This window comes from Hermetia illucens, chromosome 2, assembly GCF_905115235.1.
Source record: "Hermetia illucens chromosome 2, iHerIll2.2.curated.20191125, whole genome shotgun sequence".
Lineage (NCBI taxonomy): Eukaryota > Metazoa > Arthropoda > Insecta > Diptera > Stratiomyidae > Hermetia > Hermetia illucens.
In genome coordinates, this window is record NC_051850.1 from 2,885,867 (window position 1) to 2,910,493 (window position 24,627).

Genomic DNA, 24,627 nt, shown 5'->3' on the forward strand with positions numbered 1-24,627 from the left:
TTTATCCAACTAAGCCACTTATCTTTAATACTAAAACTCCATAATATTCATCTCTCTCAACGGAATCATAAAAAGATACATACAAAAAAGTTCCATCTCCCCAAAGAAAGTATTTTGAATAACGACATAGCCATGAACTTCTTCACATTTATCTTTAAGCCATATCTAAAGAGGCGTCATTTGCACAATGGATGCTGTGAATCGGTTTACCATAAGAGCCGGTGAAAAGTACCAGCCTCCATCGTTTTCAAGTTAAATTTAAAAAGCAATACAGAAAGTCTAAATCAAGAATTGCCGAGGCCAAGTCGAAAAGAAGAACTTTTTCAGATTCTTTGTCTGGATCTTATGAGAACCAGGAATCATTGGCAGTCGGTCCCGATGAATGGCTCCCCAAACGAGCGAGTCTTTAATAAATCATTTCGAAGGCATTCAATAGGAAATCCATAGATAACAATAAACCAATAAAATTCAATGGATTTCTAATTCCATCAAGAATTTTTCGCGATTAGTGAATATCTACAGAGAAAAGATGAAAGTAGGTGAGACGTAGAGAACGGAAGGAGTCGAGTCAGCCCTTTTTCTGCTCCCGAGCTACATGGGTTCCTTAGCTTTTCAGATAGTTTGCTGTCTTCTTAGAACTGCACACGCGGAGGGAAATTGCAAAGTAATTGAACTTCTTTCGATGAAGATACTAAATTGAATAATAATACGAGATGATACCATTCAGCGTTTTTCTGAAGCTTTAACATTTGTCTGCCCCTAGGGCGGATAAGTCTGGAGAGGAGAGACGATGAAGAGTTGACTGACCATCGAAAATGGAAGTTTCTGGGTTTTGCACTTTATGGAGATGATTTAATTTTAATTCAATTTATATGAATAAGAGAACCTAGGGTGATATCACATTTGCATGGTTCCCGGATGGGCATTAATCTATTCAGATTTTGTGGGGTCTCCTCCATTGTAATCGTATTCGTTTTTTTTGGACTGAAATTCATTGGCTTCCGGCAGTCTGGTATCATAATCCTACCTTGGGAGAAGCGGAATTATCGTCATGTTTAACCTCTGATCTGCCTCTTAAGGTTCATGTGACTACAACCGAATCTAAGTCGATTATATTTGCTAATAACCTACATTAGTTAGGTCCCAGGACCAATCGTAACGCCTTTCTATGTATCTTTCGTTACATCGCTTTGTATAGGCGAAAGTCTCCTTGAAATCCATTCAGGGAAGGCAATTATAATTTTGGGTTTTTTTTTTTGAGGAAGTCTTTTTTCCACATCCCTACCAAATCCAGTCATTCCAAGAGCAATTAGGGATGTGGGATTTTCATGAATGGGACATCTTTTCTGTTTCTCGAACCACAGAGTCCCGTTCGCGTATGGCTTGTTGGAAAAGTCTGCTGGAGTCTTTCCAACGGTTGAAAACGTTGACCTTAACTCGTCCTTACATTATTACGAGAACAATTCCAACAATTCCAATGGTCCATGTGCAGACTCTGAGGTACATACGCTGTGGGCGCTATACTAGTGGCTGGAAATATTTGATTTATAGTATTTCCACCTCAAATTACCGACATTCCAAATGAAATTAACAATTTTCCAAATCAAATTAGCGATTTTTCACACCAAATTAACGTTTTTTCAACGTCAAATCCACAATTGTCCAAGTGAAATTAATATTTTCCGTTAATTTGATTTGGAAAATTGTTAATTCCATCTCGAATGTCGTTAAACCACCCCAACTGCTGATCAGGCGCCTGTGAATAAGGGAGACAGCTAAGCTGAAGCACTTGCTGACGGATCTCATGCTTAACGACCGTACTACCAGCCCGTTACTTCGAGAGATGAAGGTCGGTTCGGAGTTACTGTAGTCATTGTGGCTTCAGCGACTGCCGGAGAGCACGGAGACCATACTAACGTGCGCCGACGGTGGTTCTTTAAAGGTGTTGACCGCGGACGAAATCCACGAGTAACGGTGGCCGCGAAGGTGTCGCGTGAGACCGCCAATGTGGTGGAACTGAAACAGAAAATGGTTGCACTTACGGTCAATGTGGCTCCTCATCTGATGGTGGATGAATTCTTTGCGGTCGCGAACATACTCGACCTCCACCTCGAGAAATGGCTATCCTGGTAGCCGCCTGCCGCGATTTGCATTCACTTTTCTCGCGAAACCAAGAAACTGAGTTTCGCCACACGTGACGATGCCTATCCGAAGCGCAGCAATACGTCACCTTACACTGTACGATCCCTCAGTATTGATCCTCCCCGTTCTGATATTAACTACGGCAAACTCCACACCCATAACAACTTACGGCTACATGCAAGTAGACGTGAATCTTGGCTTGCGTAGGACTTCTCCGTTGTGCTTCATTTTAGCTGTCAACAGTGTTGGCGCAGACTTCCTGTGTCACTATGGGCAGTTAGTCGCAGCATAGGTCGCAAATAGACCCCACTAACTCTTATTACATCGTCAGGAAAAATTTCAACCTGCACAAAGAATATTCCATTGGTTGCGCGGAAATTGTTGGAACCGTCCAGTTGTTGGGTATCTCCACCCCCTCTGGTCCTAATGGCGTCCTTGTTGAGATTATAGACGCCTAAATGCTTAGACGATTTCGGACCGGTTTCCCATTCCACTTATCCAAAGCTTTGCGCATTATTTAGCAAACTGTCGTGTGTTCTCGATTTTGGATCTCGCCAAGGTTTACCACCAAATCCCTGTAATTCCCCAAGATAGTTCAAAGACAGCGAATTGCAGATCTTTCGGACTCTTCGAGCTAACACAGATAACTTTTGGCTTGTGCAATGCTGCGCAAACTTTCCAGACATTGATCCGCTCTATACTACGAAACTTTTTCTTCGTCCACTTGTATGACAATCTGGTCCTAACTTTCACCGAGTCATAGCATTTGACGCATTGAGTGAGTTCATTTTTGAACACCTCCTTGGCAATGGCTTAATTCAATTGAAAAGTGATCATTTCTCCAGCAGTAGGTGACATTTCTAGGCCATTCCTCACCCCTGACGGCACACAATCCGACTCAGACAAGGAGGAAGCCATCGCGAGCTTTCTGCTGACAAAGCTGATCAAAGACCTTGCAAAGTTCTAGGGTATGGTCAACTTTCACCGTCGTTTCCTGCCCCCTCACCACCAGGCATTATTTAACGCCTTCCTGTATCTTCTTAAATCGCGGGAGGTTGTGTGGTCTCCAGAAGCCTTCCGAGCGTTTGAAATAACCAAGCAACAGCTAGTAGACGCTACACTTTCGGTATTCCCTTAACAGGATGCGCCTCTAGCCGTGTACGTCGATGCCTCAGACATCACAGTAGGTGCTGCTCTTCACCCTATGGTGAACCAAAGTTGGCAGCTGTTGGGTTTCTTCTTAAAAACGTTGAATTCTGCTCAACGGAATTACAGCGCACACGATCATGAATTACTAGTCGCGTATGTAGACATCAAGAATTCTCGTTTTGCCTTGAAGGTAGGCCGTTCACTGTGTTCACGGACCATAAGCCTCTATCTTTTCCCTTAAAACAGAAACCCGAAAAGGCGTCCCCTCGCCAATAAGCCTACATCAGCCAGTTTACATTGGACATTCAACATGTGTCCGGTAAAGACAATTTAGTCGATGAGGCGTTGTTTCTGATTTCTGAGATCAACATCCCAGTCGCAGTCAACTTTTCGGCAATCGCTGTGGTCTAAAAGGATGACGCAGTTCGTCAGAGCCTGCAGTTGGACTCCAAATACAAGTTCAAGAAGTTCTCCATATTCGGCTCATCTTCCTGTATCTACTGCGAGATCTCTGAAAAGGGACCTAGGCCACATATTCCGGCCGCTTCCCCTAAGGAAGTGTTTGGCTCGTCGTATGATCTTACGCACCCCGGCATTCGAATAACGATCCAGTTAGTCTCCAAGAAATATTTCTGGCTGTCCGCGAACAAGAACGTGAATTCTTGGGTCAGAGAGGGCATCACATGCCAAAAGTGTAAGATCACTAGGCATGCTAGGAAGGAAGTAAGTGTATTTCCTTAGTCAACAAAGCGCTGCCACACCTCACACCTTACGATCATTGATAGGTTTACGCGGTGGCCTGAAGAAGCACCTCCGAAGGACATTACAGCACAGTCAAAAGCTGAGGCCCCCTCTCCAGAGTGCGCTTTGGTGTTCCCGCCGTAATCATCTCCGATCAGGGAATGCAATTCGAATCCACCCTTTTCTCAAAGCTCGGAAAGCTCCTTCGACTCAAATGCCAGCAGACAGCCGCATCCCACTCACAGTCAAATGAGAAGCTAGAACGTCGGAATTGGACGCTGAAAACAGCCTTATGGCGCGCAACGAGTCGTCCTAGTCGCCTCTCATTTTGCTTGACCTCCGTAAAGCCGAGGCGAGGAGATTAGGGTCGGCGCAGTTGATCTGGTGTACGACTTTCCGGCGACCTAGTGCTAGACAGAGAGACGGGGTTGTTACGACTGCTACGGGAGGCCGTCCCCAAATTACAGCCGCGTCCGCCATCTCGTTATGCGCAGTCAACGGTCTAGACCCCTAAGGAGCTTGAAATATGCATCCACGTTCTGTTGAAGGCAAGGGCCATTATAAGGTCCTCGAGTATGGGGAGCACACATTCATTTTGGATGTCGGCTTCAGCTGGGAGCACAGTGGTCTGGCAAAGCAATGCGCGCCACAGCACTCTGAGCCAGTCGGATACAAGAGATGTTAGGGAAGTGGAAATGAGGTGGAACAGCGTTTCTTTCACTGGGAGAATGCATATATGATCTCTGTGTATTCATCAAGGCTCGAATTGGTGAACCCCATGGTTTCCAGCAACTGGGCAAGAAGAAAAAAGCCTCTTGACAATTGAAAGCTGAGTCGGCGAAAATTCCGAAGAAATTTAGTAGTTTCTCAACGTTGATAAAAGGGGGAAAATCGGCTGTTCAAAGAATGGATAAAAGTGGATAGTAAGGAGGACAAAAGAAAAATTCATTCGGAAAAAATCATTACTTCTTTTTGAGATTTGTTTTACGCTATCCTTTGAAAAGTGAAACTGGATTAATAGACTTGGTCAGTAGCGTGAACCATATCAGGTGAACACAGAGAGGGAATTTGATGCTGGAACTAAATAAATTCAGCGGATAGTTTTCTCGGTGAGCGAGTAGAAGTGAAAGCTCGAAAACAAGAGATTGTAATCAAGGTTACATTACGGGAGGATGACTGTGTTGCGCTAATTAACTTTAGCGGAATCGAAGAGAGTGCGATAAAGAGGATGAAGGGGGCATATGGGGGTACATAGTTTGCTATTATTTGTTTGCAGGGGAATCAGAGATTAACGACTTCTACTTAAATCTTTCGCGGAGCTGAACATTGTACTACCCAACGTTGGATGCGTGCGACTTACCTCAGCACCTCGTTGCGAGAGGGATGGTCTTGGTAAGCTACGTTAGCCAGTGAGGCATGTGATTATACAATCCCACGACGGCGTTTCTACTAAAATAGGAAACCAAAATAGTAGTAGAACCAGAAAATATCACGGTTGAAATCATCATGTCTGCGAGCGAGGAGACTTTGTCAAAGGACATGAGGAAAGATTGAGAAAGAATATCGCGATATTCGAAGTAGCCTTACGAAAGCAAAACAGAAAAATTAGCAGTGTTGCTATAGGTAGCTGTACCTCGGGGCAAATATGAACCCGTGGGGCGCTGCCTAAGTGACTTTCCCTTTGGTTTCCGAGCTGAAGTATTAGCTAGGTATAATTTTGCCCTTGAAAATCCGTCGGCCAACGAAGTTTGTGCCTCTGGTTGCTATGAGGAGCGGAATCTACTCACATTAGTTATCGGAAAATCTCACAGGACAGGTTCCAGAATCATTTTGAAACACGTACTCTATTGAAGCAGGGCGAGGAATTGGCGCTGACTTTCTTCAACCTTGCACTCGAATACGCTATCCGAGCAATGGATATCAACACCAAAAGGACGCTACTCATTAAGTCGACACAATTGTTAGCGTAAGCAGAAAACTGACCGACGTAGAGGAATTTCTGCATACTCTTGACACTGACAATGAACAACTTCGTCTCCAGATCCAGAACAGGTTGAGTGATCCTTTTCAAACACGTACTGGTTTGAAGCAGGGCGACAAGCTGGCGTCCCTTCAACCTAGAGCAACCTCTGTATGCTCTTGACACTGCTGCGAAAGAAGTTGGACTACGCCTCAATGAGGACAAAACGAAAATAATGATGCAATCGGACGCCAGCTCATTGGAGCATCAACGTAGGGGACCTCAACATCGAATTCGTAGAAAACTGTATATACTTGGGTAGCAGCCTGTCAAAGGATGCCAAATTTGGATGTAATGTCAAATTGATTGACGCCCTTCAATATTCAAACTGGTTAGATATTTTCAAAATGCGCTTCTCCGGCAGTGCGTGCAGTACATAACTAGTGAAACTGAATATTGATGTGTGCCAAAACTGCCTGAGAATTGACAGACCAAGTAGGCTATTCGTAATAGAGTTTATATGTTTCCTTGGTGATATCTCACTAGAGCAATAGAACTTAAGAAGGAAGTGGATTGACTGACCCAAAGTGAAGGAGTTAGGTAAGGGCAATTAACGAAGATATTTCTTTTTGTAGGAATATTGTCCGCGTAGTCTGGTCAGTCAATTTATTCTGGAATGACGTTTGCAGTAATTTGCTCTGTGGCCTTTAAGCATGCCTTTATACGAAGCGACCTGTCTGCTGGCATAGAATCAATTACAGGGAACACATCTAAGAAACTGATAAGAGTCGATTTTAATGTAACTATGCATGTCGGCCAAACCAAAACGAAGTGGCCGAGAAGAACCTCCATAGTGGTGACACCGGGAGACGCTGTACTCACTTTGGCTTGCCGGTCGTGATGCAGTAGGCGAATGCTCCAAAGGCCTAATTAGGGCGATCAGACCCGAGTCTGCACGGGGACTCATCTAAAGTGGCAAATTGCTCACGAAACCTTACCAGGGGTATACTGGTACCATGGGAACCGGGACAGCCCCTGGACTCTCATACTTCGGGTGAACTCCCGTTGTATGTGAGTATAGCTCGGTTGTTTGCGGTTGGCTCCCTAGTAGGAGTTTCATGGGGGTTGTGGTTGTGCTCAAGCGAGAAGAGACCTTCGGGCCTCGGCGTGCTGTTGCGTTTCAACACGGCTGCCGTACTCTTTAGTTCAGTAGAGATTTAGGTAGGTCTTGCATCAACCAGTATGAATGCTAAGGCATGCACTTGGTATAGACTGGTACCGTTGTTGCTTGTCTCAGCGGGGCTCTGATTGTGGTCACAAAACCAATCCGTGTCTCAAGAAGACCGTGGGATTAAGCCCTCCAGACAGTTGCTTACGTTAAACCCCCAAGGGCTTAACTGGCCGCCATTCAGTTGCTGTATTTGGACGGTCGCCCCTGACATACAAGTTAGGGACAGATCTAAAACATTCACGTCGCTAGATTTAATCCCCGCCTTAAAGTAAAGGCGGGTTGTTGTCCTTGGAAATAGAATTTCCTCACATGTAGGGGGTTGGATCTTTCGATAAAGGGATAATGAATAAAAATCCTACAGTGATCAACCCTTCTGAAGGACAAATTCTGAGTACTTCATCTTCCAGCAAAGTATCTCACTTGCTCAAAAGTTGTTGAAAGTTTCTTTGGCCCAATTCACATGTATGATTCCAATAATTTCCACTTCATCTCGAACTCGGAAACAGATGATCCTTTTCTAGGACAAACCAAAGTTATAACGAAACACTATGCAGCCACTCAAACAGATCATTCCTATCCAAGTACCACTTGTTTCTTTATAAAATCACCCTCGAGGTATAAGCACGAAAAAAATCCTTTTTAAATCCTCAACTTTTCATTCTTTAGATATTTACTCCATAAAGTTTTCTTTGATTCTACATTCTAGAGAGGATTCAAGAGACTGCAGATGAATTCGAGCCAGAAAACTTCTATAAACACTCCACCCTCCTATAGCCTCCTAGAGCTAGCGTAATTGCAACTGTATACTTCTCCGATTCATCATCCCCCCTTGACCCGTATAGCATAGTAACCTACTTAATACCCCATCAACTGGTAATTGGATTTCCTGAAATCTAACACTTGCGTATCTCATTACACCCAATGTAAACCGCACTCGATGCAATCGTAAACGGCGAAACCAAGTCGACGAAACACTTTATTGGATTATCCTGGAGCTCGGAACTATGAATTGTGGTAAGTGGGACACAATGTAAGTCACTGAACTAGGCATATTTAGGGAAAGGAGGAAGAATGTGAAAGTAGCCTGGTGTTTGCGGAGGGAGCCGAAAAAGGGAGATGTCAACCGGGTGGGGTGCAAACTGCCAGGATTCCAGGAAGCCTTGTGGAAACCATAGGATACCATACAACAGCGGAATACTATACGAAACTTTTTCCCTGTATTCTAAGTGAATCTAGATCTAAATATCTTTTCGTTTAAATTCATGAATTCAACAAACAACAACTAATCTAAAACAAACAGAATCCACTGAAATTGCCAGAATATCGATTCCTCCCTCAGTGAAACGCGGTCGTTGCCACCCCAGATATTCTTGGCTCATCTCTTTCAATTGTCCTTGTAACAGTTCCAACCATGAAATTCGAGTTAGCATGGAGAGAGTGCTGAACAAGAGCACTTAGCGCCAAATATTTGCCAGGATATCTGGATCGTAAGGGCGGTAGTGGTAGGACTGGGCGAAAATGACGAAATGCTGACTTTCCTTCATCTTATGCTCATTGGACGAATTATTTTGACTGAATGATGGATCACTGTTACAATTATATGACATTGGAGCCTTGCATCAAGGTTACATCAGCATTCAGTGTATAGTGGCTGCTTGGCTTCAAGGACGGCCTTTGTGTATTTAACAATGATATGCCGGGGATGAATTTTTCTGACAGTTAATGAGAAGAAGTCATGTTACAGTAACATGAGTGAGCAAGATGGAAAAGGAAGGACTCAAGGATGATGGATTTACGTAATAAGCATCAATGGGGATTTACGTATGATTTGAAAGAATATTTTCAGATTGGGTTGGTGGAGAAGAGTTGTTCGGGAAAGGGTGCGATTATTTTGAATTTTCCTCATGCGACGCTTGCAAACCATTGCGAAACAAAGGTAAAGAGCGGGCCGATTAGTCGTCGAAATAGACCCTTCCGAGATCTTAAGGACATAGATTTACAGAAATTAATAGTTGCACAGAGCCATCTTCTCCTCCTTGTCGTATTGGCGGCTCTAGTTAGTCGAGCCCACCACTCAAGGTGATAGGCTCCACTACCAATTTCATGGTTTTATTGAGCGTCAGGAAACCGGATGTTTGACGTACCAGATATGAAAGATTTCGTGTTGAAAATTATACTTGTTTCAAAAAGTACTAGTCGAGCTCTTTTATTTGATACCCCACATGACCACATTCTGCAAAAAGTTTTGCAACTTTCTTTTACATGTAGGGGGAGACCCCTAGGGATTCACATAACAATTTACTTACTACATTTAAGGGTTTCATAGTTCACATATTTATTCCCGTTTTCCAGTCAGCTGACAGCGTGATAGACAGACAATCAGCTAGATGGGCAGACAGTCAGATGGCCTGTGAAGAGTGGCCAGATCTCCCATCAGGCGCGACCCCAGCTGGCGGATTGGGGCATACCTATTGATGTGTAAATATGTGCTCATGCACTTTTCTTTTCTGACTGTGCATGGGCTAGTGTTTCCTCATCTCTGGTGCGCGGACCAAAATGGCTATGGGAAGGATACCCAGAACATAAAACCACCATGGAAGACGAGAGAAGGAGGAAACTTACGGTGCAAGGGCTCGGAACCCCAGTACCGGCGGCTTTTGAGTGAGCAAGCGGGCTCCCGGTCGTCGATATCCCTCGACCGCAGTGCCTCGGTGGTGGACAACTTGGCCACCGTGGCATCTAATGCTACAATTGTTTTAGATTTGGAAAAGGAAGTGTTCAAGCGAAGACCGCACATATTCAAGAGGAGCAGCAACAGGAGATACTCCAGGACCAGGAAAAGGACCCATTCAGAAGAAGTTCGTCAACTTTGAGATCTCCACCAATGCCAAACATCAAAAAAGATAAAACGGAGGGAAGGTCAATGAATACCAAATGTGAAGGAGTATTTAAAAGTAGTAATCTGGTTAGGAATCATCATGGAGAACAGAGCCCTGAAGCAGAGGAATTACCCTTCACACAGCTTGGTGCAAAAATAGTGGAGCTGTCTGAGTTCATCAAGGACAAGCACAACGTCCACCAAGCCATAAAAAATATGGTCAGATCAATCAGAGTGCTCTACAACAAATCGCAGCAGGAGGAACAAAATTCCAAGGGCAAGTCGGAATCTGTTGCGCCAACGGTGTCACAAGCGACCCAAGTGACACCTAATCGTGTTCCAATCAATCTGCCACCAAACAAGAGAGTGCTGGAAGGAGATGTGGATCCTCTGGGAAATCAGCAGGCGCCTAAGAGGAAAAAAGCCATACAAATAGTTCCGAAAAACGGAACTAAAGGCACCGAAGAGAGAAAGCAAGTCCCTCAAGTGCGAGCTCCGGCAATCGACTCGACAAAATCCAAGGGAATGAAAAAGGTGGTTGGACCAAGGTAGTTAGGAAAAAGGCAAAAGTGCGAATTCGCCCAGAAGCGATTGTAATCTCCAGCAATGGAAGTTTGTCTTACGCGGAGATATTGAAAAAGGTCAAAGCTGACCCCGACCTAAAAGATCTAGGCGGAAATGTCAGCAAGATTCGAAGGACCCAAAAGGGTGACCTCATGTTTGAGCTGAAAAAAACCAGCTTGGGGAAAACTGATGGCTTCCGAGCGCAGGTTAAGAGCTCACTTGGGGAGAATGTCACAGTGCGGACCCAAAAACATGAGGTCTATATGCAGTGCAAGGATCTCGATGAAGTGACATCCAAAGGACAAATTTGCACTGCCCTGATGGAGCAGTTCAAGTTGGAGGAACTTGCCGAAGAGTCCATTATGAGTTTGCGGAAAGCCTATGGCAATACTCAGACGGCCACATGGCGATTGCCAGTGGACGCCGCGCAGAAGTTATTGGCGGCCGGGAAGGTTCGAATCGGATGGGTTGTTTGCCGTCTGAGAGAGCAGATTTCTCTAAAGACGTGCTTCAAGTGCCTCGCCATTTCGCGAAGGCATGCACCAGCGGCATTGATCGGTCCGATTGATGCAGAACGTGTGGGGAGAAAGGCCATATTGCCAAGGCGTGCAATACGGACCCCAAATGCTTACTGTGCGAAGAAAGTGAGGGACGGGATTACCGGCATATTGCCGGAAGTGCTAAATGCCCGGAATTTAGAAAGGCGCTGACTTCAATGAAAAAATGAGGTTTATTCAAATAAACCTCAATCATTGCAGGGTCGTTCTGGATTTACTTGAGGAGACCACGTTCGAATCTGAGATGGAAATGCCATCATTAGGGACCTGTATAGAAACCATCACGGTGGTATATGGGTAACAGATTCGACTGATGGAGCGGCGATATGAGTTTGCGGTTGCAGGTCATACAATGTAAGTCAGGCAGCCAGTGGCTTTGTATGGGCGAAAATAAGTGCTATGTCCTGCATCAGTAAATGTTACACCCACAGCGATCACCAGGCAATCTTCTTTAAGACATATGTCGAGCCACAGGGCAAAGATCCATCATTCCTGAAACCAAAAATGGTTTCAGTCCTTGGATGAACAGACCTTCAAAGAGGTGTGGTTAGATCAACCTGATAAAGCAGGCGTCTTTACAGAAAGAGCCGTCCATGTGGCCCAATGCATCGCCAAGCATGTGACGCGTCCATGGCTAGGAGATGCTCATTCCTCAGTAGAAGACCAAACTACTGGTGAAATGGTGAATTGGCTAGCCTTCGATCAGCTTGTCATTGACCCAAAAGAGCGATTCAGAGGGCGGTTGGTAGAGTCGATCAGGAGCAAAAGGTGTGCGTCTATAAGTCAGCCCGCAAAACCTTCAAGCTGGAAATCCAGCGAAGCAAGAGGAAATGGTATAAGGAGCTCTGCTCAGAAGCGGACGTAAACTGGCGGAGCAGTGCTTATGGAATCGTGATGGAATGGTTCAGAGCCCGTTCATCTCCCCAGATCACGTGTCCTACGGTCTTACTAAAAATCACCCAGGGTAGCGACACACTCCAACCACTTCTGAATGTGACGGAAATTCCGTCATTCACCAGAGACGAGCTGCTAGAGATACAAGTCCAAGGGGATTTTTCCAGCGGCATGGAAACGGTAGAAGTTGGTATTTCTGTCTAGGCCTGGTAAACCTCCAGATGAACCTTCCTGATACAGACTCATAATATATGTCTTTAACTGTGGGGAAAATGTTAGAACGGGTAATCTATAATAGACTACTCCCTGTTGTTGAGAGCCAAGGCGACCTTTCAGATCGGCAGCATGGGTTTCGTAAAGCCAGATCGACCAATGATGTCATCAAATTGGCTTGGCCGAAGATGGAATTCACGGAAAGGGTAGTACCAGCAAATATTGCGTGATAGTAACTCTGAACGTGAAAAATGCATTCAATTCGGCCAATTGGAATCGAATACGTAAATCTCTAGCGAAGGCTGGTGTTCTCGCCTATCACGCTGCTATCGACGATAATTATTTGACTCTGGTATGACACTGATGACCGACCCCAGGAGTACGTTGTTTCCGCGGGTGTTCCGCAGGGCTCCGTATTAGGCCCACTACTGTGGAACATCGTGAACAACGATGTACTTAAGATTCCCTTTGCGAGGGAGGCCACAGTAGTGGATTACACTGACGACATACCGTTGGTTGTTGTCGCAAAGCATCTCGAAGATGCTGAGTTATACTCAAGCGAGGCAATCAGTGCTGTCAAAAGTTGGCTAGAGAGCTCCGGTTCGACACCTGCGGAGAAAAAACAGAAGCGGTTCTCATCACTAAGCGCCGGGAGAGAAATTACGCCTGTATTAGAATCGGGAAACATATCATTTCCAAGCCGACCATCATACTTGGGGGTGGTGATAGACAGAAAGCTCAGCTATAGGAAACACGTGCAGCATGTTTGCAATAAATCAGCCACTGCTAGTATGGCCCTGGCGAGGATGATGCCGAATGTGGGAGGGTCACGGCTAGGTTGCTTATAGACAGGGTGGTAACCTCAATTATGCTCTATGCGACCCCATTTTGGAGGGAGGCGTTGGGGATGTCCGTTAACGTTAAAAATTGAGTGCAGTTTACAGGAGGACAGCCCTGAGGGTGTGGTCTCACCACCAAATAAAGCCTTTAAGTTGGCTGTTAAGTCAAAACTAGACATATTTGTAGAGTTGTGTGAAGCATGCTTAGCTGATGAGATCTTTTCCGAGATAAGGAAAAGACAAAGGTTAGTGTTATTGCCTAAACCTGGTAAGGCTACTGGCGAAACATCTTCCTACAGACCTATATGTCTATTGGACACTATAAGGAAAATGCTGGAGCGAATAATATATAACAGATAATTTTAAACGATTAAGACTTGCTTTAGCGAAAAGACGCTAGTAATATTTATTAACCTTGCAAATACCGATATTTCAGACACCACTTGTTTCCTTCATCAGGCCTACAAGGCAACAGATAGCTCCCAGCTGTAGAGAGTCTGGGACTAACAATTCGGGTTCAGTACGGGCAGATCAACTGTTGACGCGATTAAACTTCATGACACTAGCAAATGTTGTGCAGGGATTACCCTTAATGCGCAAAGTGCGTTGAACTCGGCCAGTTGGAACCTTATAAGGTCTTTGCCTTCGATTAATGTAGCCAGTTACTTAACTGCACTTGTCGACAGCTTTTTTAACAGGTAGAAAGCTCCGGTACGACACAGACAACAGAATAGATTGTCTCAGTTTTGTTCTTGGACCGCTATTGTAGAACATCGTGTACATCTCAGTTGCTAGTGAAGCCACAATGGTGGGTTACATCGATGAAGATACAGGTCTTCCACTGGTGGGGGCTTCCATTCAGCCATTTTGCTATACAAAAACCGTTGGTTGAGGTCTGGATATACAATAAACAGTGCTCTTTTGATCCTCCGACTTCGACTTCCATCAACTTTAGACATCATTCTTGAGACTCTTGGAACAACATATGCTGCATTCAGATAAAATCAGTTATTTAAAAACTAAAGCAGAGTTTGACAGGATTACAATTAGTCACCCTTATTACTTCGTCCTTTTTTTCATGGTGCCTTACCTAGAACATATGAAAATGGCAGTGAATAGGTCACAGATAAAGAAACAGCGATAATTACGCTGTGCCTTGTTTCATGTAGGGATATTCACTATCCGGCCAATGGGGCGTCACAGAAATATTTGGCTTGGGGGAGTATAGTCTAGGCTCCTCGGAAAGACCTGAAGAGAATTGAGATGGGCTGTCAAAAAGTGACAAACCTGGTTTATTTGTGAGTACTACTCTTCAAATTGGACCAATTACTTTGTTAGGTGACAAAGGAGTCTGCGATGTCCCTTTCAGTCTTTCCCCCAACTTCTAAGATAGATATGTATCTGAATGAAGTTTTGAACTTTTCTTTTCTTCATGATTCAATGCAAGTAAGACATCTTTTCCAATCAATCAATTGATTAATTTTAACGTGAACAAAAATCATGACAATCTTCGAAAGTGCACAAAAGCTGCTAATTGACTCATCATCTTAAAATTAGTAGCTCGACAGGGAGACCACTTTGCTTTCATTTTCGCTTTAATTTCCCGACAGCTCGTGCCTTTTTGTTCGAGTTAATGTGGATGGGAAACGAGTTGATAATTGGATGCTGCCACGATGGTCATTGACGTTGCTTTCTTCTTTCTCCCGCGGTATCCACGACGCTTGATTTTAATGGGACCAAAAATCAGACCCGGCGCTCTGAACTTGATTGCTCATAAGTTGTCCGTCTGAATTATTAATATAATCCGAGAATTTAACACGGATATCTTTCAAAACTAAATCTTTCTCTCATAATCCGTATCTAATTCAACAACGAGACGATTTATCAATTTCTGACATTTTTCCCATTCATACACGGTTATTAGTGTCGTTCGGAGTCAAAACAACAATTTTTTAGATTTTCCTCATTTTTCAAATGTTTGTTTTCAACTTTTCTGATTTTTTTCAGATTTTTTTCAGATTTTTTCTTTATGACTGTTGTTTATGAGCATGTTTGGATAGGACAGGTTTCCTTGCGAACTGCGTCGGTGACAAGCATGAAAATTGGCAGGTGGAGTGTGCTGGTGGCGAAGCATATGAATAGCCGGGATGCCCCCATGTCATCCCGTACAGATGCTTGGCACAGATGAGAGAGATGACTGGGGAATTTGAATGTGGCCTGGTTTGGACGTTTGCCAAATGGGCAGACGACACGGCGAACAAATGGGAAAGATATTATGCCCCAAAAACGAACCGTTTTGGGGAGGGGGGGGGACTATTGGAGGCACGGGAGGCCCAGTAATTGGGACAGACAATATGTTTAGTATGCGGATAATGCCTTTTTGTGGATGGGATTAAATTCGATTTTGTGGGTTTGCAGATAAATGTTTATGAATTGGATCGTTCGATTTTTATGGTTGTTGTAAAGTGTGAATATGAAATGTTGATGGCACTTGGTGGTTTTGGACCTAGTACCAGGTGTCCGGTTGTTGAACATCTAAATCAGGCTTTGGCTTGAGGTTGATACTCGTAGTCAGTTTTTGGTATGGGTGTTGAAACGTGGTACGCCGATTTAGATTCGGAATACCATGCGGTCTGTGAAATATTTCCTGAAATTCTTTAAGAAGTGTAGGCTCCTTGACGTTACACGTGTTGGAAGAGGAGAGAAACTGCGAAAGTGAATGCCTTTTTCAAAAAGAGAAAGAACGGTACCAAAAACCACTTGAAAACCGAAAATCCTCCTCCTACAATGGAGGCAAGGGACATTTCACCGATGAAGGGAAAGGACCTATACAGTGCCTTAACTGCCAGGAGCCTGAGCACACAAAATTTTAAAGTGAAGACTTCTTAGAGAAAAATGCGGCGGGTTGCGGGATGTCCAGTGTATGTGAAGTGAGTTAAAGCCTCCAACCACCAACCAGAAGACGTTTAAGGGGGGATCCAAGTAAATCTTTTGTTTCCAACACTTCTGAGAAGCTTATATCTGCGGAAACTCGGTCTGCAATGATACGACTGTGGAATGATATGTCTCACACAAGGGGTTGCATAAAGGGTTTGCAATTAACTGATGACGATGATGAACCACTTCGCGATATCTAAGCAAAATATGATAGACATTTTTTAAGGTACCGAACTTTGGAAACCTAGTGCCAGCAGTGTTTGAGAGATTAGAGGTTGACTTATGGCCTTGGAAGTGCCTATATAGTGAAAAATTTAATCAGTGTCCAACCTAATAGCACAGGAACCAATAGTGGCCTGCATCCTTTGGCAGTCTGGAAAAAGAAACCGTATAATTCACGGATTTATATTAACATTTTGCATTTTGCGGCAATACTCAGCAAACCGATTTTGAGTCAATCGTACCGTTGACGACAGAGTGTGCGGGAAAGCTGGTGACACGCTTCCAACTAGTTTCTATTACATATAAGGCTACACGCATGTAGAAAAAAACATAAAGGTTGGTCAAATTAACCAGAAGCTCTTCTTTCCTATAGTTGGCTCTACTGGTATTGACAGTGAGAGTATTGGCAATGTCACACAAAGTGATTTCGATGCGTCTGCTACACTTTGAACTTTACTCCTCATATTTTAATAGAGCACTCCATCAGTTTCTTTGGTAACCCCCGTCGTGCCCATGTTGGGCGCAGCAAACTCTCCGGTTAGTCCTCTACCCTACACTGGGGTCTACTTTCACTTTTCGCACACGTGGATCAGAACTAGTGTGTTCGGAAAAGGAGAGAGAAGAGAAGTTGGGTTCCTCCGATTAAAATACTAACACGAAGGCGGGTCAGAAGGTGATATAAACGTAAGCAATAGCCTCGCTTTTGACTGCGGAATTTGAAACAAAGTTAAGGCCCGGATTATGGCTCTTCAAAAAAAAATGATGAGGGAATTTTTAAATATCGTATATAGTGACCGTGTTCCTGTCAGGTGAAAATTTGAGTGGAAATATAGCGGATAATAGATGAAGTCTTACTCTCAGATCACCCTTACTTAAAATTTTGTTTGACTAGTGTGGGGGGGGTCCGGATAGCTGAGTGGTTACAGCACAAGGCTGTCGTACGGAGGGCCTCTGTTCAAATCTCGCTGGCGTCAGTGGGATTTATATCGTGATTTGACCAGTCGACTCAGCTGTGAATGAGTACCTGAGTCAAATCAGGGTAATAATCTCGGGCGAGCGCAATGCTGACCATATTGCCTCCTACAGTGTTCTGTAGTGTACCGTTACGGTCTTGAATGAAGTGCTCTAGCACACTTAAAGGTCCTGATCCAATATGGATTGTTGCACCAACGATTATTATAAGTGTGGGGGAGCAGATTGTAATACAAATTCTAAGAAAACGGACTGGTCAAAGTTCAATGAGCTACTTTGATAATAGAAGCCCAATTTGGTACTCACGCGCTTCCCCTTTTATCCCATTACCAGAACCAAAACAGGCCAAAACTGTTCCGCATGAACCGAAAGGTTAAATTGAGTTTGCTTAGAAAATAGGATGGTACTTTCCTAACTTAGCTGATCTACTTTATGCATCACATCCACTAACGGAAATCTTCCGATAGATAAACAAACCTAGGGTAATTCACTGGACGGAGGCGTTGCGTGCAAGGAACAAATACGATCTGGATGCTCAGAAACTATGTCTTTCCTTCTCGCACAGACAAACCCCATAAACTGCTTCAGATGGTATGATACCGATACCGATACGATTCCGTAGCCTACACAATGACGAAATCTATGAGCGATACCATGACCGTCCGGTTGTGCATAAAATCCGGCTCAATAGGTTACGGTGGGCGGGTCACTTAATCCGTATGGATGAGGATGATCCCACCCGGAAAGTCTATAAGGGCAATATCTATGGTAGAAAAAGAAGACGAGGCAGACCCTGCCTAAGATGGAGCGATGGTGTGGGCCAGGACGCCAGACAGCTTTTAGGGATATCGAATTGGTGGACCTCGGCGCAAAACCGGGATGTCTGGAGTTCCTTATTAAGGCAGGCCTAGACCGGATACCGGTTGTTGCGCCGTTGATGATGATGGTATGATACGGTGTGGTGAAACCCACACCTCTGCTATCAAACCCTTCTACCCTCGACGTGGTAACCGTGCATCTGCAGGGAGGGCGAGTTGGGATTCTTTGCGCTGGTAAACAAGATTTTCTTGCCATACTTGTCAGCATAAAAAGCTATGGGAAGGTCACCCTGAAAAGGAAGCTAAGGAGGACAACAAACACAAGCGCGTTTACAGTATTTTGTAACCTCAGTAGACAATGTGAAATCTTACGTAAATGGCTTGCAGGCTAATGCTATCAACACTTCCGCCGGCAACATATAAACGACCTGTGGGAGTTTATTAAGGAGAGACAGAATAACTACCAAATTATGGGGCACTGGAGGAGAAAAACGCACAAGCTTCGCCACATTTGTGTCACACCTTCTCAGGATATAGTGGACGAAAAAACAGGAAAGTTAATTACGACCGCTATCAATAAACACGTATCTTTTAAAGAATTTATCAAGAAGAAGACTGTTCACCCCGTAGATTGAATAATTTCTTTAGTGGGAGCTCAGCACCTGCGGAAGTGACAGAATCCAACATTCAGAAGCCTGAGCAATGGAAAAAAGGGAGAAGTTGATAACTGTAAACTGGGCGATACTGACATTTTGTCTCTTAAGGAATATAACTTCAACTTATTATAATTCTGTTAATAATAGCAGGATTCTCACCAAACTTTTCAGTATAATGTCCCATATCATGGTCTATGATTCTTAGCTGGTAGTTAGTTTCTGATAATAGACCTTAAAAATAAGCGACTATTTACGAACCCTCGTACTCCCTTTCTTCGTTGCCAAACCTGACACTTATTTCGGAAAGTACTAATTGAAACCTTTGTCACCCAATGCGGCTATATTTGGAGGAAAATGGATGGTTTCACAATTTATTCTCGACAACTTGCCGTGTGACATAAAGTTCTGCCCTAGACCTCTTATTGAGGTTCATCATGTTCGATGGAGTATGTTTTTTTATCTGCCTGACAACTGTTGGCTTTACGGATGATATCGGGGCAAAACAATATTGGCAAAGCGCCTAGATGAAATCGAAATTTACACATAAACAAAACGATATGAGAGATCAATTCCTAGTTGAAAAATTGTAGCGCTTAAATACTTGGGAGTGATGATCAACAGAAGGTTTAACTTCAAGAAATACATTGAATGTCCAGCAACTAAAACATCTTCCATTGCCATAATCATCTTGAGCACATCGGCAAGACATGGGCCAAGACAAAGCCGATGTCTTTTTATTTCAAAGGTAGTTAGTCCCGTGCCACTCTACACAGTTCCAGTTTGGGCCACTTTGCTGGAAAACAAATTAAACTACAGGAAAATAGGAATTGCGTGTCGGTGTAGTACACCCTGGGTATGCAGTGCTAACCGGACAACGTCAGGAAAAGAAGTGTACGTATTAGCAGCGATGCTCCTCAAACACGTCCTGGCGAACGAGTTCCAGTAACTCTACAATAAAATGTATGTAATCTGAAAGTCTAGCGGCTTTCGACGGTAGTTGATACAAACTGGTCGTTGGACATACCACACCATTCCCCCCACATTCTAAGAAGAATTGGACGAGGCCCCGGGGTTTATGTGATCCAGGCTGTGATGCAATGCTTTCGAGCAATCCCGGCGAGTAGCGAGTTAAACTCAATGATTAGCTTGAGATACAAGACATTCGGGCGAATGAGAGAGCACTATACTTACAGCAACTATAAGGCCATCTTGTTGGACTTTAGAAACGGAGGAAGGGCCATCGCAGGCGTCTCATCGAAAGTCTAGAGGAGGGGGTTATTTTTGGGAGCTTTAGAAGATCATGACTCGAAGAAATTGGCAGTAAAAATTGTGGGGTAGCTTTTCAGGGTATTAGCAAGACACCTAAAGTTACAATCACCCGACCGCAATTGCAATACAATAACAAACCAAACTACAGATGCAACTAGAAAATTTAGCCGTTGATATCTTCGTATCTCCAAGCAGGAAGATTTGGCCAAAGTGGATTTTTGGAGAAATGGGAATACCGGGAGTTGAAAAAAAAATACTGGGATCCGTGAAATAGCTTTAATAGGTGTAGTGTCTATGGCTTCGCAGCAGGAGCATAATTCCGTTGGCTTTGTCCAGTGACGAACTAACAAGAGAGTTATTTCCCAGAATGCAGCATTTTTCCTTTTTCTCACTTTACTTCCTTCAACACCTCCATTAACCTCCGCTTAATCCCCTACTTTCACCTTTTAAACTTCCCAAAACCATAAATTTCATTTTAATATTCCTAATAATAACAAATAAATTATCAAATCTATGAAAAATGATCTTTAACCTTTTCTGTTGTTGTTTTCACCATAAGCCTGGTTATGTTTTATATTATTAAATGTATTTCTAACGTTTGTTTCAGGCCAAGGCGAAATGCTGTGTACAAATGCAAATTCGAATGTCAGAGTATTGTGGAAATTTTGTTGTCGGAAATAGGCTGGGTCGATGAAAAATATAGAAAAAATAAGAAGAGCTTCCGTTGTTCTCCCAGTTCATGATGAACTTTGGGATGATTATCTGGGTCTAAAAATTAGCGGAGCGTTGGCCAGCTGAACGAAGGTGGACCAGCAAGTTAGGTGACTAGAATGTTTCGAGACTGTTGCAGGAGTAGCATGGGCTTTGTGAGCTCCAAGTTTTAAAATCGGAAATGAAAGTAGAAGAACTGGTTGGGAAGATGGTGATATACAACCGGCTGCTCCCGTTCGTCCTCCTTTCGTGCATTGGGTGGTCTATCAAAGAGACAGTAGAGATTTCGTAAAGTCAACCCTACGATCAATGCGATTGCAATGGTCCTGTATTTGACTTGGGATGTGATGGTCGTTGGAAAGTGCTGCGTGGTGGTGATGTTAGATGTAAGGAATGGTTTTAGTTCGACGAAGTGTGATGAAATAAAGAACACTTTGTTTAAATTGGGTGTTCTTTGCCTACTTCACGCGGTGTGGCCTTCGTACCACGAGCTAGATGATCGTTTGAAAGAATTCGTTGTGACAGCAGGTATAGATCAACATTATGTGCTGAAACTTCTGCTGTAGAACATGACATATGATGAAGTACTTGGCCTTTGCATACCGGACGAATTAACATTGAATGATTTTGCCGACAGCCTGTTCGTTGTAGTTCCCATATACTTTCAGGATTGCATTGGAAAATGGGGGCTTAATATACTCGAAGACTGTTTACAGTAATATCTCTTCAAAAGAAGGAAAATGAATCCACCCGAAATGACAACGGGCTTCCGAAAAACCATCAAAGAATTAAATTACCACGTGACACAGTTCCTTACGAGGTACGGTTAGAAGAGAGTCGTGACCTTCTCGAATGCTACGCTATACCTGAGGGCAAATAGGTCGGAAGTTCATGAAGAAAAGTAGGATTTGGAGTTATATTGTGGAGGAGAAAATAAGGTCAACAAAATAGACAAACAAAATAGATCGCGGTAAATGTTATAACAGCCGGTATGTAGGAGAGGGCCCCGGAAATACACGGAACCCAGACAGCGTGCTCGATGTAGCTTTCTTATGAACGAGTACATCACGGTGGTTCCGCAAAGAAGAGGGAGATATAGGGAGGCAGAAGCCTACACACTGGCTCACTCTGGCGCAGGGGCGTTTCACTGGGTTTCCACTTGCAGATTCATCTCATCGACGAATATAATTTCATAATACTCGGCTACAGATTCTACGGTACGAAGCACTCTAATGGCGAAGATTAGAATAGCTCTGGGATGCGTATTGCTTACTTAATGGGTAATTTTGCAAAGGAGAATATGCAAGACACATCCCCAGGCGAAGCATAATGGGAAGGTTATGTCATAATTTCTAATGTATGTTCTCATTAGTGGGAGAGACTACAAAAGGTATTCGAACATAAGAAACCGAATCTAATATAATCTATCTAAACAACCTCTCTTAGAAGCGCACGCCTAGTTAAACCACGAATCAAATGAATAGCGATATCAAAAACCTAACTCATCAGACTTTGATTCACTTGTGTTATGTGTGAAGATACAGCAACCGCCGTGTCCTGTAAGGAACTGGATGGTAGTTAGTCTCTACCTGTTTTCGCTCCAGCCACATTTTAATGTTGCCAAGGAGCCCATGTGTCCACCGATCCTTCGAAGGCTCGTCCCAACCGCGTTACCAGAGATCATGTAACTTCAACCTTATTGCATTCCCGGGTTCAGTTGGCCCCTCCATACTTCTAGCATGGTAGAACACGCCCATTTCTTTCGCTAGAATGTCGGCAGTTATCATCAAAAGTCAAACTCGAGCGCTTTAGAAAACGTGTCCCTTTCAAAAGCTTTCGCCGTGCAGCTGCCAACCCACCCGGAGGTCTGCGAGAGCTCTTCTTCGATCTTGTTTCGCCCTTCATATCCATGCAGATTTTTTGGTAGGCACTGTGAGTATAATCCTCCCTAACTTTGCCAGGCAACTCTCTTGGCTAAGGGGTGCTCATGTCCGTCAGTTCCACTATAGACCCCAAGCCCTTTCCTCTTAAAGTGTGTTAGGTCTCAGGATTCACGAATACCATGTCCAGATCCGTGAATGCTTCAAATAGAGCACGTCCTTTTGTATTTCTTATCCGGCAGAACTCACACGATAAAATCCCCGTTATAATTATCGGTCCGCTTCCGCTTACGTTCAAAACCGGAGCTACATCTGTTCATACACCGCAAGTGTACCTTGTTCTCCGCAAGTTACCGCCCTCTCACTCCCTTCATATCGACAACTTTCTCGAGGACAATTTGCGAGAGTAGATCCTACGCTGCCTGGCAAGTGTTGAGCTGATTTGCATTAGCGTTATCTGCGTTTGGATTTAGGACTCTCTAGTACTCCAAGCCCCTGTTGCTGCTAATAATGTACCAATTCTCCTTCACTTTGTACACTGTTTAATTTGGACCAGCTTTACCGTCTTTGCTGATACGGCCCTAAGATCTACAACTCCTACATTTTCTTAACTCACTGTTCACATGAGTACATGATCTCGTAATGTAGCCGAACCTAAAGTCACCGTTTCAGCGCCAAATCGCCCCTAAGTCGATACGTACCCCAGCCTATTCTGACTATAACTGATGCCAATAGGCCGCTGGTGAGCTGATAATGCCGGTTTGTGACCTACAGTAGGCTTTTCGTAGCGTTTTTGCTGCTTATTGTTAAAATCTGATAAGGTCAAACTCCTTTTCCAACGACCCACTAGCCTTCTCCTTCGCAGCGATCTCATCCATGTCCATGCGGACGATAGTGATCTCTAGCCTACTAGCCCTTATGTCGGATTCCTGTCAAAAGAACTTTCCAATTTGTCCAAAGAATTTATGCAATTTCTTGAGATTCAAAATAAGGTCTCCTTTCTGTGATTGTATAATACTATTTCCTAAATTAGAGAGTTGCTGGGTTCTTCTTCTTCCCCTCGTTTTGAAGTGACGATAACCTTCGATCGGTTCTCTTTTGATCTCTCTTTTTCGGAGCCGTCATCTTTCTGCAGGCTTCCACTTCCTCTTTGTTGCGACCACTTTTGTCCTCTGGAATTCTCCGCCGATGAGCGATGAAGAAACTCAATAGGTGAGTTCAGCGGAAGTCACCCATCCGATTGTCAATAGTTGAGAGAGAAATGTTTTTCAACCCAGCTAACTGGGAAATAATTATCGCTGTGGACCCTTCAAGATGCACCCCGACCGATTCGTTTCAAAGTTGCCGAAGTGTCAAGATGCATGCAAGACCTTATTGACCCTTAAAAGCAGGTCCGTAAAGATGTACCTCAAGCTTCTAGGAATCGCATAGCGAAGCTGAGATGTCCGAATCCAAGCAATAAGTCCAGGTAGCTTTCCAGATTATCAACACCTGATAATATATTATTAGTTGATGCAGGACCTTCTTCCAGATTTTTTTAGCACCTCCCCAGATGCGAGGACGTCTAAAAATGAATGGAGAGAAGTCCCCGTACTGTGGTTGTATGCCATTCTTCCCACCAATGACACAGGAAAAGATTCTTTGTTCTTACATGACTAACCTATCTCAGGTTGCCATGTTCATCGGCCTCAATACCTAATCCTGAATGTCATTTATGGTTTACTAACCCCCACATACCAGACAACGATAATCTCTTCATAATTCCATTAAACATACAAAGCAATATCGATTTACTTCTAGGGTAGTCTGCAAAGATCTAAATTTATCTAGAAAATTCCATTTATAGATTCTCCCTAGGAAAATTTCCGATACTAATACTACAGACGGAAAGGTCATAGAATAAATTTCCCCCATGTATGGTGACACCCGAAGAGAATAATCAGCCAGGATAATTGAAGTATCCCGGGCTGAAATTTAATATGCCATTCAGGATT

At 43.8% G+C, this 24,627-nt stretch overlaps 1 protein-coding gene across 2 annotated transcripts in view; it reads right to left on the minus strand.

Annotated features, from left to right (window-relative positions):
* Positions 1 to 24,627, minus strand: part of LOC119647757 (protein phosphatase 1 regulatory subunit 16A-like) — a 431,507-nt gene that overhangs the window by 283,722 nt on the left and 123,158 nt on the right. The gene's annotated exons all lie outside the window — the stretch shown is intronic.